This window comes from Kogia breviceps, chromosome 12 (genome assembly GCF_026419965.1).
Source record: "Kogia breviceps isolate mKogBre1 chromosome 12, mKogBre1 haplotype 1, whole genome shotgun sequence".
NCBI classification, from domain to species: Eukaryota; Metazoa; Chordata; class Mammalia; order Artiodactyla; family Physeteridae; genus Kogia; species Kogia breviceps.
In genome coordinates, this window is record NC_081321.1 from 25,723,412 (window position 1) to 25,742,067 (window position 18,656).

General features: G+C 36.4%; 1 pseudogene; it reads right to left on the reverse strand.

Annotated features, from left to right (window-relative positions):
- Positions 1-17,085: 17,085 nt before the first annotated feature.
- LOC131766861 (glyceraldehyde-3-phosphate dehydrogenase-like) lies at positions 17,086-17,663 on the reverse strand (annotated as a pseudogene).
- Positions 17,664-18,656: the final 993 nt, after the last annotated feature.

Genomic DNA, 18,656 nt, shown 5'->3' on the forward strand with positions numbered 1-18,656 from the left:
GAAGAAATGGACAAATTCTTAGAAATGCACAACCTGCCGAGACTGAACCAGGAAGAAATAGAAAATATGGACAGACCAATCACAAGCACTGAAATTGAAACTGTGATTAAAAATCTTCCAACAAACAAAAGCCCAGGACCAGATGGTCTCACAGGTGAATTCTATCAAACATTTAGAGAAGAGCTAACACCTGTCCTTCTCAAACTCTTCCAAAAGATAGCAGAGGGAGGAACACTCTCAAACACATTCTATGAGGCCTTCATCACGCTGATACCAAAATCAGACAAAGACGTCACAAAGAAAGAAAACTACAGGCCAATATCACTGATGAACATAGATGCAAAAATCCTAAACAAAATACTAGCAAACAGAGTCCAACAGCACATTAAAAGGATCATACACCATGATCAAGTGGGGTTTATTCCAGGAATGCAAGGATTCTTCAATATATGCAAATCAATCATTGTGATACACCATATCAACAAACTGAATGAGAAAAAACATATGATCAACTCAATAGATGCAGAGAAAGCTTTTGACAATATTCAACACCCATTTATGATAAAAAAAAAAAAAAACCCTGCAGAAAGTAGGCATAGAGGGAACTTTCCTCAATATAATAAAGGCCATGTATGACAAACCCACAGCCAACATCATCCCCAATGGTGAAAAACTGAAACCATTTCCACTAAAATCAGGAACAAGACAAGGTTGCCCACTCTCACCACTCTTATTCAACATAGCTTTGGAAGTTCTAGCCACAGCAATCAGAGAAGAAAAAGAAATAAAAGGAATCCAAATTAGAAAAGAAGAATAAAGCTGTCACTTTTTGCAGATGACATGATACTATACATAGAGAATCCGAACGATGCTACCAGAAAACTACTGGAGCTAATCAATGAATTTGGTTAGGTAGCAGGATACAAAATTAATGCACAGAAATCTCTTGCATTCTTATACACTAATGATGAAAAATCTGAGAGTGGGGCTTCCCTGGTGGCGCAGTGGTTGAGAGTCCGCCTGCCGATGCAGGGGACACGGGTTCGTGCCCTGGTCCGGGAAGATCCCACATGCCGCGGAGCAGCTGGGCCCGTGAGCCGTGGCCGCTGGGCCTGTGCGTCCGGAGCCTGTGCTCCGCAACGGGAGAGGCCACAGCAGTGAGAGGCCCGCATACCGAAAAAAAAAAAAAAAAAAAAAAAAGAAAAATCTGAGAGTGAAATTAAGGAAACACTCCCATTTACCACTGCAACAAAAAGAATAAAATATCTAGGAATAAACATACCTAAGGAGACAAAAGAGACCTATGTGCAGAAAATTATAAGACACTGATGAAAGAAATTAAAGATGATACAAATAGATGGAGAGATATACCATGTTCTTGGATTGGAAGAATCAACACTGTGAAAATGACTCTACTATCCAAAGCAATCTACAGATTCAATGCAATCCCTATCAAACTACCAATGGCATTTTTCACAGAACTAGAACAAAAAATTTCACAATTTGTATGGAAACACAAAAGACCCCAAATAGCCAAAGCAATCTTGAGAACGAAAAATGGACCTGGAGGAATCAGGCTCCCTGACTTAAGACTATACTACAAGGCTACAGTAATCAAGACAGTATGGTACTGGCACAAGAACAGAAATAGAGATCAATGGAACAGGATAGAAAGCCCAGAGATAAACCCACACACATATGGTCACCTTATCTTTGATAAAGGAGGGAAGGATATACAGTGGAGAAAAGACAGCCTCTTTAATAAGTGGTGCTGGGAATACTGGACAGGTACATGTAAAAGTATGAAATTAGACCACTCCCTAACACCATCCACAAAAATAAACTGAAAATGGGTTAAAGACCTAAATGTAAAGTCAGATACTATCAAACTCTTAGAGGAAAACATAGGCAGAACACTCTATGACATGAATCACAGCAAGATCCTTTTTGACCCACCTCCTAGAGAAATGGAAATAAAAACAAAAATAAACAAATGGAACCTAATGAAACTTAAAAGCTTTTGCACAGCAAAGGATACCATAAACAAGACCAAAAGACAACCCTCAGAATGGGAGAAAATAGTTGCAAATGGAGCAACTGACTAAGGATTTATCTCTAAAATTTATAAGCAACTCATGCCACTCAATAACAAAAAAAACAAACAACCTAATCCAAAAATGGGCCGAAGACCTAAATAGGCATTTCTCCAAAGAAGATATACAGATTGCCAACAAACACATGAAAGGATGCTCAACATCATTAATCATTAGAGAAATGCAAATCAAAACTACAATGAGATATCATCTCACAGTGGTCAGAATGGACGTCATCAAAAACTCTAGAAACAATAAAAGGGTGTGGAGAAAAGGGAACACTCTTGCACTGTTGATGGGAATGTAAATGATACAGCCACTATGGAGAACAGTATGGAGGTTCCTTAAGAAACTACAAGTATGACCCAGCAATCCCACTACTGGGGATATACCCTGAGAAAACCATAATTCAAAAAAAGTCATGTACCAAAATGTTCATTGCAGCTCTATTTACAATAGCCAGGACATGGAAGCAACCTAAGTGTCCATCAAAAGATGAATAGATAAAGATGTGACACATATATACAATGGAATATTACTCAGCCATAAAAAGAAATGAAACTGAGTTATTTGTAGTGAGGTGGATGGACCTGGAGTCTGTCATACAGAGTGAAGTCAGAAGGAGAAAAACAAGTACCGTATGCTAACAAATATATATGGAATCTAAGAAAAAAAAAGTCATGAAGAGCCTAGGGGTAGGCTGGGAATAAAACACAGACCTACTAGAGCATGGACTTGAGGATATGGGGAGGGGGAGGGGTGGTCTATGACAAAGTAAGAGAGTGGTATGGACATATGTACACTACCAAACTTGGGGTCAATAGATGGTGAGAGGGAGCTGCATGACACAGGGAGATCAGGTGGGTGGTTTGTGACCACCTAGAGGGGTGGGATGGGGAGGGTGGGAGGGAGGGAGATGAAGGAGGGAAGAGATATGGGAACGTATGTATATGTATAACTGATTCACTTTCTTGTAAAGCAGAAACTGACACACCATTGTAAAGCAATTATACTCCAATAAAGATGTTAAAAAAAACAGTAAGATATCCCCTCACACCTGTTAGAATGGTATTATAAATAAATAAATAAATAAATAATTTGCTGAGGATGTAGAGGATAGGATACCCTTTGCAGTGCTGGTAGGAATGTCAACTGGTGAAGCCACTATGGAAAACAATGTGGAGGTTTCACCAAAAAATAAAAATAGAGCTATAGAAAATTAAATAGATCTATATGTATGATCTAGCAAATCCTCTCCTGGGTATTTATCCAAAGAAAATGAAAATAGTAATTAGAAAATATATATACACCCCTATGTGAATTGCACATTATTTACAGTAGCCAAGATATGGGAGCAACCTAAGTGCACATCAATCATTGAATATATCTATATCTATATCTATATCTATATCTGTATCTATATCTATATCTATATAGTTAAGTTACTTAGCCATGAAAAAGAATGAAATCTTGCCATTTGCACAACATGGATGGATCTAGGTGGTATTATACTAAGTATAATAAGTCAGACTCAGAAAGACAAATACTGTATGACTTCACTTATATGTGGAATCTAAAAAACAAAACAAATGAACAAGCATAACTAAACAGAAACAGAACTACAGTTAGAGAGAAGAAACATTGGTTGCCAGAGGGGAGGGGTATGGAGAAAGGAGAGAAATAAGTGAAGGAGATCAAGAGGTACAAACTTTACCAGCTACCAGAAAAATGAGTGACAAGTATGAAATGTGCAGTGTGGGGAATATAATCAATAATTATGTAATATCTTTGTGTGGTGACATATGACAACTAGACTTATTATGGTGATCATTTAAAAATGTACAGAAATATTGATCGCTACGTTATGGGCTAGGAACAAACAGTGTTGAAGATCAGTTAAAATTCAGAAACAAAGTGTAACCAACTAACTAACTAACTCAAAGAAAAAAAGCAGATTTGTGGCTAGCAGAGGCAGAGGGTGAGGGGAAGAGGAGTTGGAGGAAGACAGTTCGAAAGTACAAACTTCCAGTTACAAGATAAATAAGTACTAAAGATGTACTGCACATTATAAAGATAATTAATACTGCTGTAAGTTATAAATGAAAGCTATTAAGAGAGTAAATCCTAGGGTTCTCAACATAAGGAAAAACATATATTTTTTCTATTTCTTTAATTCTGTATCTATATGAGATGATGGAAGTTCACTAAACCAATTGTGGTAATTATTTCATCACGTATGTAAGTCAAATCATTATGTCATACATTTAAAACTTATACAGTGCTGTATGGCAATTACATAGCCATAAAACTGAAAGAAAAAAGGAGCGAAACACCAGAGTATAGCAGAAACTGATAAACTTATTTTCCCAGGGAAGTTGAGAGAATAGGTGTTAGAAGAAAGAGCATGTGATAGTAGTGGAATATGTCCTTTGAGAAGAAAGAAGGTGGTCACTTGCATTTTAGGATCAATTCTAACTTTTGAGCACCTGCTTTGTGTCATGACTGTTATATATTTTATTTTTTAATTTAAAAATTATAATGTTAAATAAATTATCTAATAATTTATAAATAAATAAATAAATAAAACTAAACACTTTGTAAGCAAATAGTAACTCATATATTAACTCATTTAGAACAGTGACAGGCATAGTTTAATCTTTTCACATATATTAACTTAAATCTCACAACAAACTTATGAGATGGGTGCTATTTTCCACTTTACAGATGAGAAAACTGAGCCACAGAGAGTTGAAGTTGCTTTCCTTAGGCGATATAGCCATTAGTAGTTGAGCCTAGATTTGGAGTAAGTCCTTAAGATTGCAGAATTTGGGTTCTTAACTATTGTAGTATGCTGCTCTTTCTCGCCTATCCTCGTGAGATGCTTATAGGGTAGGAAAATGAGATTAAAAGACTATTAAACCAGGCAGGTGTATTGATAAAAGCATATAATGATAACTGTATGACCTTTCTCTACCTCTCCATTCACATTAGCAACCAATACTACCCCCAATAGTTATACAATTTAAGAACTTAGCATACATCTTGTCACTTTCTTCTCCTCTCTCATATGATTTAACAAGTATATGGATAGACATGTATAAATAGATGTTCTATCATTGTCTATTTCCCAGAAAGGTAGAGTTCTTACCCAACTGTAATTAATGAAAATTCCTTCAGTTCAACTGGGTAGCTTTAATTATTTTAAGTGACAATAAATTTTTCAATGTGATGATATACCATAATTTATTCAGCAATTTCCCTACTGATGGAAATTCACTTTATTTTCAGTCATTCACTATGGATCCCTCTATAATGCAGGGACACATATTGTAGCAGTGCGTGGTGTATGTTGCAGTGCACTTCCTAGATCCTTACATACTGAAAATTTCATTTATATTACCTAGGTTCCCAAAGAAGAGAATTCTGCTATATGAAATCAAATTTAAAATCACATTTCTACCAGAAACATATAAGAATATAATTTTCTTTGTATCTCTTGCTTACAAAAATAGAGGTTACTACTTTAAAATTCTTGCCATTATTTTGAGTGTATTTTTTCAAAGACTTCACTAAAAATAAAGAATGATATGGTCAGGGCTTCTCTGGTGGCGCAGTGGTTGAGAATCTGCCTGCCGATGCAGGGGACACGGGTTCGTGCCCCGGTCTGGGAGGATCCCACATGCCGCGGAGCGGCTGGGCCCGTGAGCCATGGCCGCTGAGCCTGCGCATCCGGAGCCTGTGCTCCGCAACGGGAGAGGCCACAACAGTGAGGCCCGCATACCACACACACACAAAAAAAGAATGATATGGTCATATTTGTATATTTTTGTAAATTTTTATATAATATGTGTATAAATGAATTTAAATTTAAGTGTAAAACATTTTTAATTTAAAAATGGATGTAGGAGTAGCCATTATTTATCTTTTAAATTAGTGATCTCAAAGCTTAGCATGTATCAGAGTCATCTGGAGGGTTTGTTAAAACACAAATCCTGGCCTACACTCTCAGAGTTTCTGAATCAGTAGGTCTGAGGTGGGGGTATAAAAATGTGCATTTCTAAGTTCCTGCTGGTCCAGGGACCACACTTTGAGAACCGTTGTTTTTTGTGGCCTCTTTAAAACCAAGAATTATTTCTAAGACTTTATACCAGAAGTAAGCCCCAGAATAGTCCCATCTAATTAATAGTCAAATAACTACAAAATTTAGTAATATGATAATCTTTTTTAAAAAGTGATAAGACCCAATGTAGGCCAGATTTGGGGGGGGGGAAATGGGTAATTGTGTACATTGCTAGTAAGAAAATAAATTGATAAATATTTCTCTAAAATTAGTGTTGCATACTTTACTTAGAAATTCACTTCTAAGGGTTTATCCTAAGGAAAATATCATAAATGTGTTCACTGATTTAGCAACAAAAATATTTATTGAAACATTGTAATATTAAAAATGTTAGAACTATCTGCATTTCTAAATAGGGGATTTATTAGATCAATTGTGGTATATCCATAAAATTGAATACCACTCCGCTATTCAATAAAAAATAATCAGATTATAGAGATGTACAAACTTACTGATTTATAAATATTAAGAAAAAGCAACAAATACTCACAGTGGTTATGTCAGATGGGCTTCGCAGCTATGATGGCTGGAGCTCAACATGTCTTCCAACCTCTTCTCAGATGCTTTCCTATTCTGTAGAGACTAGAAAGTTAGAAATTCCATTCCTTAGGCTCCATTGCAGCTTGGGCTCTGTATCTGTTTAACACCCACAAACCCCATGTTATTGCAGGAAATTTGGAATGTGCAAGTGAGGCAGTAGATATACTTTTGTTACTCCCATTTCTTCTCACAAGCATAGTCATAGAATCATTTGATTTTTTGCTACATCATCAAAGGGGTCCCAGTGTTGAGTCACTTGTAATGTCATTGTCAAGAAGCTGACCATGGGACATCCATTTTGCCGTTGTGTAGTATAGCATGAACAGAGTAGATTGTGGAGCAGTTTCCTAGTCCTGGCAGTGATGGCATGCTTTTGAATTTTAACTTCTAATCATTTAAGAATCAGTAATTCCCTGTGGTATGGCTCTGGCATTCTTTCTGACAGCACAACCTAGAAACTGTCTCTTTACTCTTTACAATAATTGTGTAAGCCATTTAGTATTTAGTAAAATTTCTTTTGGTTTAGAGTGGTGGAAAAGATTCTGTTCTCTGTAATTGAACACTGAGCACTGATAAGATTAGATAATTTCATTCTGTATTATCTAATTATTTAACAACCATGTATTACTATTGAATATGAAAAAGCTATTTATATAATAATAATAATATTTAGAATGAATCTAAAGTTTACAAAGGGGCTTATTTTAAAATTACAATAATATTTTGAACAAAGTATGATAGTTTAGTAGTTAAGGGTTTAAATTCCAGCACTGCGGGCTTCCCTGGTGGCGCAGTGGTTGAGAATCCGCCTGCCGATGCAGGGGATACAGGTTCGTGCCCCGGTCCGGGAAGATCCCACATGCCGCGGAGCGGCTGGGCCCGTGAGCCATGGTCGCTGAGCCTGCGCGTCCAGAGCCTGTGCTCCGCAGGGGGAGAGGCCACAAGAGTGAGAGGCCCGCATACCACACTCACACACACACACACACACACAAAACAAATAAATAAATAACAGCACTGCCACTTCCTCCTTTAGCATTCTTGATCAATAAAGCTTCTAAAATCTCAGAATCATTTGCTATAAACCTGAGGATTATAATACTTTATCTATGGTGTGATGATTAAATGAGATAATGTATGTAAAGCTGAGATCCCAATGCTTAATGTTTTACAGGAATTAAATAAATGGTGGCAGCCTCGCTGTCTCCCTTAAACTTTCATAGAGTTCACATTTTTCCATCCTGATTGTAAGAACATCCAAGAATCTCTTTTTTTCAATGCTTTGCTCTGAACTGCATTTCATTATACAGCATCAAAATAAATTTAGATAAATGTCCTACTCTCGTTTAAATTAGATGCAAGAAACATGAAAATATTAAATGAAAATGATTTCTCCATGTGAGCTTATATTTCATTATCATTGACATTATTTAAGAAAACAAATTCTACTTTATAGTTAAGTGGTTTTAGGATTCTTTCAGCTCACCGATTGTTTCAAGGTGAAACAAGTGCTGGCCTGATATTCAAAATACAGCAACACATCAATATCTGATAATTAAGGAATTATTGTTTCCTTGGATTCACATGCATAACCCTTTGTAGCGTTAATAGTGAATGAGAACACAATGAATTTCCTTGGAATTTAATATAGGAACATGCTTCTACGTTGTTTTTACTCAAGTATCTGGAGTACATATGGCAAATATTACCTTTAAATGTACACCCATATATTGTGTGATTACAGATAGAACTCTGAAACTGTCAACAAGCTTGAAGCACCTTGTCTAGTGGAGCTAATTGTTTCTGCTAATGTAGTTGCAATCACTTTATTCTTTTGCAGTGTTCAGTTGCCTAGAGAGAGGAATGCAGTATGTGCCCACTGCATAAACAAATAGAAAACCACCTTTTATGAGGTTCAATCTTATCACCTTGTTTTTTTTTCTTTTCTTTCTTTCTTTCTTATTATTGTTATTATTATTATTTGGCTGTGTTGGGTCTTTGTTGCTGTGCACCGGCTTTCTCTCATTGTGGCAAGTGGGGGCTACTCTTCCTTGAGGTGCACAGGCTTCTCATTGAGGTGGTTTCTCTTGTTGTGGAACATGGGCTCTAGGCATATGGGCTTCAGTAGTTGCGGCTCGTGGGCTCAGTAGTTGTGGCACATAGGCTCAGTAGTTGCGGTACACGGGCTTAGTGGCGCACAGGCTTAGTTGCCCCGCGGCATGTGGGATCTTCCTGGACCAGGGATCAAACCTGTGTCCCCTGAATTGGCAGGCATATTTTTAACCACTGCACCACCAGGGAAGTCCCTCACCTTGTTTTTATTAGTATATACACTAACAAACTGAAATGATATTAGTAAGTTTTAATTATGAATAAATGATAATATATGTCATATATATACTTTTGTTACTCCCATCATTTCTTCTCATGTTACTTTGAATGTGTAATTCCTGTATTCTTAAGTGATGCTCATGAGGATTATTTCTTGAGAAAACATGTGCTCCTGAGTTGTAGGTAACTATCTGAGATTCTTTTCTGCTTTAGCTAAAGAGAATGAGATTAGGAATGCCTCTTTAAAACCTCTTCTTTTAAATAAGAGCTTGTCACTAATTTGAGAGAAAACTTGTTAATAAATACAAGAACTATGTTCGTTCATTCATTCACTCATTCAGTATTTATTTATTGAGACCTACTATGTAATAGTCTGAGTGTTGGAGACACAGCAGTGAACAAAATAAAAAAAGGATATAAATGATGCAGCCCCTTTGGATAACATTTTGGAAGTTCCTAAAAATGTTTACCATATGACCAGAAATTCCATTCCTAGGAATACACCACCACAGAACTGAAAACATATGTTCACACACAAAAATTGTATATTGATATTCATAGCATCATTATAGTAGCCAAAAAGTGGTAACATCCATCAACTGAGGAATGGATAAACAAATGTGGTACCTCCTTATAGCATAAACAAAACTGGAATTGACTCTAAAGACTTATTACAAAATAAGTTCTCTTCTTCAGTTAATTTCTCATTTTTAACTGAAATGAAATGTAGAGGGGAAAAATTATCTGGTATGTTAGTCTGTGCAGTGTGATAACACTGTTCCTCAGGTGGGTTTCTCACATCTTCTGGGGAGCAGTATGATTCTTTAGGGGAGAATTTAGATGTTTACAATCACTTGTAGCCTAAAAAATTTAAGATGTTCAGTCTTGGTTTAACCCATTCATGATTATATTAAAAGAAAAGGGTAAATCCCTTTAAAATTTTTTACAATTTTTATATAATTAAAAATACCTTAGAGATACTGTACTACTATATGCTTGACTTCCAATAAAATGTACTAGAATGCATAGAATAAGATCCCTTTAAAAGACATTTGCTTAAGAAATTTTACTACTTTTTAAATTCTACTAAATGGATTTTGAGAAAACATAAAGACCATTGTTAAAAGGACAAGCTTGGGAAATAATTTGATTACATTATAGAATTCAAAGGTTTAGCAGAACTTGTCAATAGTCTAGATCCTATAGAGAATATCTTCATAAGTAAGTTGTAAATACAAGTAAGAGAATTATTTCCATCTGTAATTCATGTATTCTGTCTTAATTGTTTGTTATTTGTTTGGTATAAATCATTTAAAAAATACATTACAAGAGTGACAACATGGAAAATGGCAAAGCAGGGAGCTCACTCCACTGAAACAATCATTAAGCTGGCAAAACTGACAAAGAGGGTTGGAACAAGGTGGCAGAATAGAAGTATATGGAGCTCACCTCCTACCTTAAAAACATCAAAAATATATCTACGTGTTGAAAAGTTCTCACTGGAAACTGGCAGAAGAATACCTATACAACCAAAGCTGAAAAGAGACTTCCACATAACCAGGTAGGATGGAAAAAAGATATATCATCAGAACCTCCACCCCCAGAAAAGATCTGAAAGGAAAAGACGGTCTACATGGGTGGACCCTCATTCTGGGTAGTGAGCAGGTCAAGCCACAGACTGAGCATCCCATTTGCCACATGGTATTCCAGAGATCTACACAGAGGAGACATGGCTACTAGGAGAACCACTGGGAAAGATTCAAGGGCTGGAGAAGACTAGACCCCACTTACAAAGAGGGTGCAAGTGCTGGCTTGCCAACAAATAGGATGGATAAAGCTCCACACTAGTGGCTGCTGCCTTGCCACACTCTCCAATCCAAGTGGGTCAAACACCTCAGCCTGCTCATTCCACAAGACAGCTTGGCACGGGATCTGGGCCAATTGGGCCCAGGAAAAGATTTGGTTTAGCTTTGCAGAAGCAGCCCGGGTGCCTGGGGTGTGGTCTGGGTGGGGCAGCAGCAGACATTTTTGGCATTTACTGAAGAGGCACCATGACCAGTAAGCTATGGTCCCCACTCCCAGTCAAGTAAATGCTCCAGTATCACCCACTCAATGCCATACAGCACTGGGTCTGAAGCAGACAGGTTCTGGAAGAAGACTATCTAGGGACACAGATAGGAAGAATGGGGTGTGTGCGGTCTGTGTGGGGCAATGGTGGCCATTGTTGGCTCTTACTCAAGCCACATCTTGGGAACCTCCTCAATCAGCACCACATTGCTGTACTGTTCCCAGCTGAGTGAATGCTCTGGTCCTGCCCACTTATTGCTACAGCTTGGTGCTGCATCTGGGGCAGACGGGCCCTGGGAGAAGACCTGATTTAAGGATGCAGAGGAGGCTCAGGGGCCTGGTATGTGGTTCAGGTGGGGCAATGGCAGCCAGTATTAGTGCTAGCTCAATCAGCACCCCAGAAACAGCCCAAATCCGTGACAGCAGGGCAGCTAATTCAATTCCTATTGCCACAACACCCTGATCCCCAGCCTTAGCCTGGTGAACACTGTGGCCCCACCTACTCCATGCCATAGCACTTGCAGTAGCTCTGGGACAACCAAAACAGGTGAAAGTATGTGACCTTGGGCTGTGTTTGAGCAGAGCTGTGGATGTCTACATACGTGGTGCATCAGATGTCTGTGAACACATGAACCTCACTTACTTCAGCACTCCCCTGCTTTGGGGCAAAACACAAACTCAAAAGGAAAAGAGCCTGCTCAAACCTGACCCTCAGGGCTTCTGCTATAGCAACTAGGGAGTAGGCCTCACCCCTAAGAGGGTAGCAACAGCCATGGAGCAAAAAGGAAGTCCCACTTCACACACTGTGCAAGCTTTAGGTTTTCCAACACCAACCACATCCACTGTCAAAGTGATAGAGGCCAGCATACCTTGAGGAAAGACATGGCTGGTGTCCACATCAAAACCAGCCCTGATACCAAAGACATACAACACATGCTGTCTACACAGGGGTGCTCCCACATAAAAATACCTTTTCAAGATCACAATAGATAACTGTAACTCCTAAATTCATAGAGATAGAGAAAGATAGGTAAAATAAAAAAGTAGAGGATATACTCCCAATCGAAAGGGCAAGAGAAATCCCCTGAAAAAATAGAGATAATTAGTCTACCAGACACTGAATTAAAAAGGTGGTAGTAAAAATGTTAACTAAATTAAGAGAGATTATTGATATAAAAGCAGATCTTTTTAACAAGGAAATAGAAAATATAAAGATAACTCAAACAAAAATTGATAATTAAATCATTCAAGAAGCAATGAATAGCCAACTAAATGACACAGAACCATGAATAAGTGATCTGGAAGACAGAATAATGGAAATCACCCAATCAGAACAGCAGACAGAAGACAAATGAAAGAAAATGAAAGTAGCACATGTGATCTATGGAATAATAAAAAACATGCCCACGTACATGTAATAGGGATTCTAGAAGGAGAAGATACAGAAAAGGGAGCTGAAAATGTATTTTAAGAAATTATGACTGAAAACTTCCCAAACCTAAAGAAGGAAACAGATATCCAGGTACCAGAAGCACAGAGGGTCCCACATCAAGACATATCATAATTAAAATGGCAAAAAGAAAAACTGATACCTACAGTCACTACATCCAAAAAAACAGAATACACATTCTCATCAAGCATGCATGGAATGTTCACTAGGACAGACCACATACTAGGTCACAAAAGAAGCCTCAACAAATTTAAGAGGATAGAAATTATAGCAAGCATCTTTTCTGACCCTAGCTGTATTAAACTGGAAATCAACTACAGAAAGAAAAAAAGGAAAGGAAAGAACATATGGAAAATTAACAACGTGCTACTAAAAAAAAATAGGTCAATGATAAAATCAAAAGAGAAATCAGAAAATAGAGACAAACAACAATGAAGACACAAATTTACAAAACCTATGGGATGCAACAAAAACAGTTTTAAGAGAGAACTTCTTTGCAATACAGTCCTTCCTCAAGAAATGAGAAAAATATCAAATAAACATCCTACCCTGCCACTTAAAAGAATTAGGAAAAGAAAAACAAACAAAATCCAAAGTCAGCAGAGGGAAGGAAATGATAAAGATGAGAGAGATAAGAAATAGAATAGAGATAGAAAATAAGCAGAGATCAATAAAACCAAGAGCTTTCTTTTTTTAAAGGTTAAAAAAAAGTTAACACACCTCTAGCTAGACTCACCAAGAAACAAAGAGACAGAACCTACATAAACAAATTAAGACATGAATTAGGAGAAATAACAACTGATACCACAGAAATACAAAAAAAAAAAAATCATAAAATAATACTATAAACTGTTATGCCAAGAAATTGGTCAACCTGGAAGAAATGGACAAATTTCAAGGAACACACAGCTTCTCAAGACTGAGTGAAGAAGAAAAAGATAAATTGAACAGACCAATCACTAGAAGTGAAATAGAATCTGTAATTTGACCAAAAAAAAAAAAAAAATCACTGCAAACAGATGAGCAGGACTGGATGGCTTCACTGGGGAATTCTACCAAATATACAAAGAACTTATACCTACCCTTCTCAAGCTATTCCAAAAAATTGAAGAGGAGGGAACACTTGCAAATTCATTCTATGAGGCCACCATCATCTTGATACCAAAGACAGATATAGACACTACAAAAGAAGAAAATTACAGGCCTACATCTTTGATGAATATAGATGCAACAATTCTCAACAAAATATTAGCAAACTTAATCTAACAATACATAAAATTATCATACATTATGGTCAAGTTGGATTTATTCCAGGGTCACAAGAATGGTTCAACATATGCAAATCAATCAATGTGATACACTATATTACAAAAGGAAAGACAAAATTACATGATCATCTCAATAGATCTAGGAAAACATTTGACAAAATCCAAAATCCCACAAGTCTCTAATGATAAAGACTTTCATCAATGTGGGTATAGAGGAAACATAATAAAGGCCATTTATGACAAACTCACAACCAACAAGATACTCAACAGTGAAAAGCTGAAAATCTTCCTGTGAAATTCAGGAACAAAACAAGGATTCCCACTCTCACTACTTCTATATAACATAGTATTAGGAGTCCTAGTCACAGCAATCAAACAAGAAAAAGAAATAAAAGTTATCCAAAGGGATATGAAGAGGTAAAACTGTCAGTATTTGGGAATGACATGATACTCTATATAGAGTATTCTAAAGTCTCCACTCAAAAACTATTAGAATTATTAAGTAAATTCAGCAAGGTTGAAGGATACACAATTAATATACAGAAATCTGTTACATTTCTCTTAAATACTCTAATAATGAAATATCAGAAAGAGAAAGTTAAAAAAAATCCTGGTTAAAATCTCATCCAAAAACAAAAACAAATGAACAAAAACAAACAAAGAAACCTAGGAATAAACTTAAGCAAGGAGGTGAAAGACATACGTATGGAAAATTATAAAATATTGATAAAGGAAATTGAAGATGATTCAAAGAAATGGAAGATACCCTGTGCTCTTGGATTCAAAGTATCAATGCTATTAAAATAGACTGTACTACAAAAAGCAATCTACAGATTTAATGCAATGCTTATCAAAATACTGAGGACATTTTCTCTGAACTAGAACAAATAATCCTAAAATTTATATGGAATCACAAAAGACTCTGAATTGCCAAAGCAATCCTGATAAAAAAAAGAACAAAGCTGGAGATATAACCATCCCATACCTCTGAGAAAGTTATGCTTTGGTATCCCATACTACAAAGACATAGTAATCAAAGAAACATGGTATTGGCACAAAATCAGATATATAGATCAGTGAAACAGAATAGTGCCCTGAGAAATAAACCAACACATCTACAGTTAATTTATCCAGACAGGTGGCAAGAATATCCATGGAGAAAAGACACTGATGCTGGGAAAACTGGACAGACGCCATGTAAAACAATGAGTTTAGAAGATTATCTCACACCACATACAAAAATAAACTCAAAATATTTTAAAGACCTAAACATAGGACATGATACCTTAAAGCTCCTAGAAGAGAACATAGGCAGAACACTTTTTTACTTAAATTGTAGCCATATATTCTTAGGTCAGTGTCCTGAGGCAAAAGAAATAAAAGCAAAAATAAACAAATGGGACCTAATCAAACTTAAAGCTTTTGCACAGCAAAGTAAGCCATCAACAAACAAAAGGACAACTTATATAATGGAAGAAAATATTTGTAAATGATGTAACCAATAAAGGATTAATATCTAAAATATATGAACAGTTCATACTCAATATTTAAAAACCAAACAATACAATTAAAAAATGGGCAGAAGACTTGAATAGATATTTTTCCAAAGAAGACATACAGGTCACTGAGAAGCACATGAAAAGTTGCCCAGCATTGCAAATTATTAGAGAAATGCAAATCAAAACCACAAGTTATCATCTCATATCTGTCAGAATGGCTATCATCAAAGTCTACAAATAATATGTTGGAGAGGATATGGAGAGAAGGGAACTCCTATACTGCTGGTGTGAATGTAAATTTGTGCAGCCACTGTGGAAAACAGTATGGAGGTTACTTTAAAAATTAATATAGAACTACCATATGATTCAGCAATTCCAATCCTGAATATATATCTGGAAATAATGCAAACACTCATTTGAAAATATACATGCACCCAACGCAACAGATGATTGGATTAAGAAGATATATAGATACAGATATAGATATAGATATCTATCAATCTATATATATATATAAAGATATATATATATCTTCTTAATATATATGTATTAATATACATATATATACACATACATATATTATTCAGTGATTAAAAAGTGAAATATTGCATTTTCAGCAATGTGGATGTACCTAGTGAATATTATGCTTAGTGAAATAATTCATACCAAGAAAGACAAATACTGTATGATATCACTTATATGTGGAATCTAAAAAATAATACAAATGAATTGCAATACAAAACAGAAACATAGACAGACATAGAAATTAAACTCATGGCTATCAAATGGGAGGAGAAGGGTGAGGGACAAACTAGCATTATGATATTAACAGATTCAAACTACTATAGATAAAATAAATAAGCCACAAGGATTTACTGTATAGCACTATACCCAATACCTTATAATAACCTATAATGGAATGTAGTCTTCAAAAACTGAATCACTATGCTGTATACCTGAAACTAATACAATCTTGTTAATCAACTATACTTCAACTAAAAAAAATATCCTTGACAGAATAAACTTTTTTAGAACCCTAGAAACTAATGAAAATTTTATAGGAACTAGAGAAATGCTTAGTGGAGGAAAACTTTGCTAAATTTCAGCATTTAAGGAAACCTTTGTCAGGTCACTAGCTGAATGTTGAGATAATGGAACAGAGAATTCAGTGACTATATACAACAAGAAAAACAAGTTTTTGCTAAAGTAGCTTCAAGAAGTCACACAACAAATGGACAACTGCACCCCTCAACAGACAACAGCAGAAAACCTTAGGGAGGGAGAAAATCTGACTTCCGGAGCTTCCACATTGTAATATTCAAAATATTGTTTTTAACAAAAAAATTACAAGGCATATAAATAAACAGGAAAGTATGGCCCATTCATAGGAAAAAAACATTGATATAAACCACCACTGAAGAAGCCCAGACATTGGACTTACTAGATAAAACTTTAAATTGACTGTTTTAAATTTGCTTAAAGATCTAAAAGAAACCACTGACAAAAAACTAAATGAAACCAGGAGACTGATGCCTTATGAAATAGAGAATATACATAAAGACATAGAACTACCATATGATTCAGCAATTCCACCCCTGGAATTTTAATTATTAAAAGGAATCCAAAATTTTGGAGTTAAAAAAATAAAACAGCTGTAATAAGAGATTTACTCGAGGGATAAACAGTATACTTGAATAGGCGGAAGAATGAATCAATTAACTTAAAGATGCCACAGTTTCTCAGAGGTACCATCTACATTCTTCTGGGAAGCAGTGATGGCAAGGACTGTGATCATGCGTCCCTCCACAATGCCAACATTGTCATAAATGACCTTGACCAAGAGGGCCAAGGAGATTGTGGTGCAGGAGGCATTGTTGACAATCTTGAGAGAGCTGTCATACTTTCCATGGTTCATGCCCATCACAAACATGGGGGCATTAGCAGAAGAAGCAGAGGTGATGACCCTTAGGTTCAACGTGAGCCCAAGTCTTCTCCAAGCTAGTGAAGACACCAGTGGACTCTACATAATCAGCACCAGAATCACTTCATTTGATGTTGGCAGAATCTTGCTCTTGGAAGATGGAGGTTATCTGTCCATTGGAGACATGCTTCCAGTTCTCAGCCTTGACTCTACCACTGACATTGCCATGGGTGGAATCATACTGGAACATGTAGAATATGTAGTTGAGGTAATGAAGGGGCCATGGATGGCAAACAATATTCACTTTGCCAGAGTTAAAAGTGCCCTGGTGACCGGGTGCCCTATTGATCAAATCCATTTACTCCAACCTTCATCATTTTGTCTCAGGGTCATGGCTTGACATGCAGAAAGATGTGGCTGCCTCTTGAAAAGAGCAGCACATAGAGCCTCAATCACTTTAACTATTTTTCTCAAACAAACTTAAGTGATATTATATCCTATGATAAATCCCAGTTATCTTTTATTTATTCATTCATCCATTCACATAACATGTTACCTGCTATCTAGTATTTACATGATAATTTTTCACTGATAAATAATTTTAGCAACACGGTAAGTGCACTATATTACATAGCTTTACAGCAATAACAACCTCAAACAACCTTTATTTTCCATTCATATTACCTGTAGGTAGTTGTGGTTTGGCTACTGTGACTCTCATTATTCTCATTATTCGCAGTAGTTACATTCTACAAAGTCACCATGAATGCTGAGTTAGCACTTACTGAACTATTGTTTCAAGGGGACCTGCAAGCCTCTGGTCACAGAATTTTTGACAACCAAAATGCCATTTGAGTTATGTATGTTTGCCAAAATCCTTGTAAAATAAGTCAGCGTCACCATCTTTGGAAATCTGCTCTTCCACATAGCCTTCTCCTATATAAGAGTTAGCAGGTATTTTTTAACCTTCGTATTCTGCAAGATTATTTTTCATGCTGTATCTCCTTTTGAAAAGTATGAGCCATAACATCTATTTTTAGAGGCAACAGCCCTTTCCTTCTGAATAAAAAGTAGTCTTTCAGGTATTGACAGGGGATCAGGACACGCTAGTCCAAAATGTGGCACTTTAGCATATTGAATATTTCAGGTGTAAGGAATTTGAGAAATAGATGCGCAGGAAGGACTATCTGACCTTCCAATGCAGCAGATAATAAAACCTAGGAAAGACATTCTTACCTTCCCCTGAAGTAGGTCATAGAACCTTCACATGAAAGGTGACCTTCCTATACCCAGAAGAAAGAAGCATTGTTATTTCTGAAGACGAAGGTGAAACTGCAGAAATGCACCTGGGGTGGGGGGCCTCTGAGGAA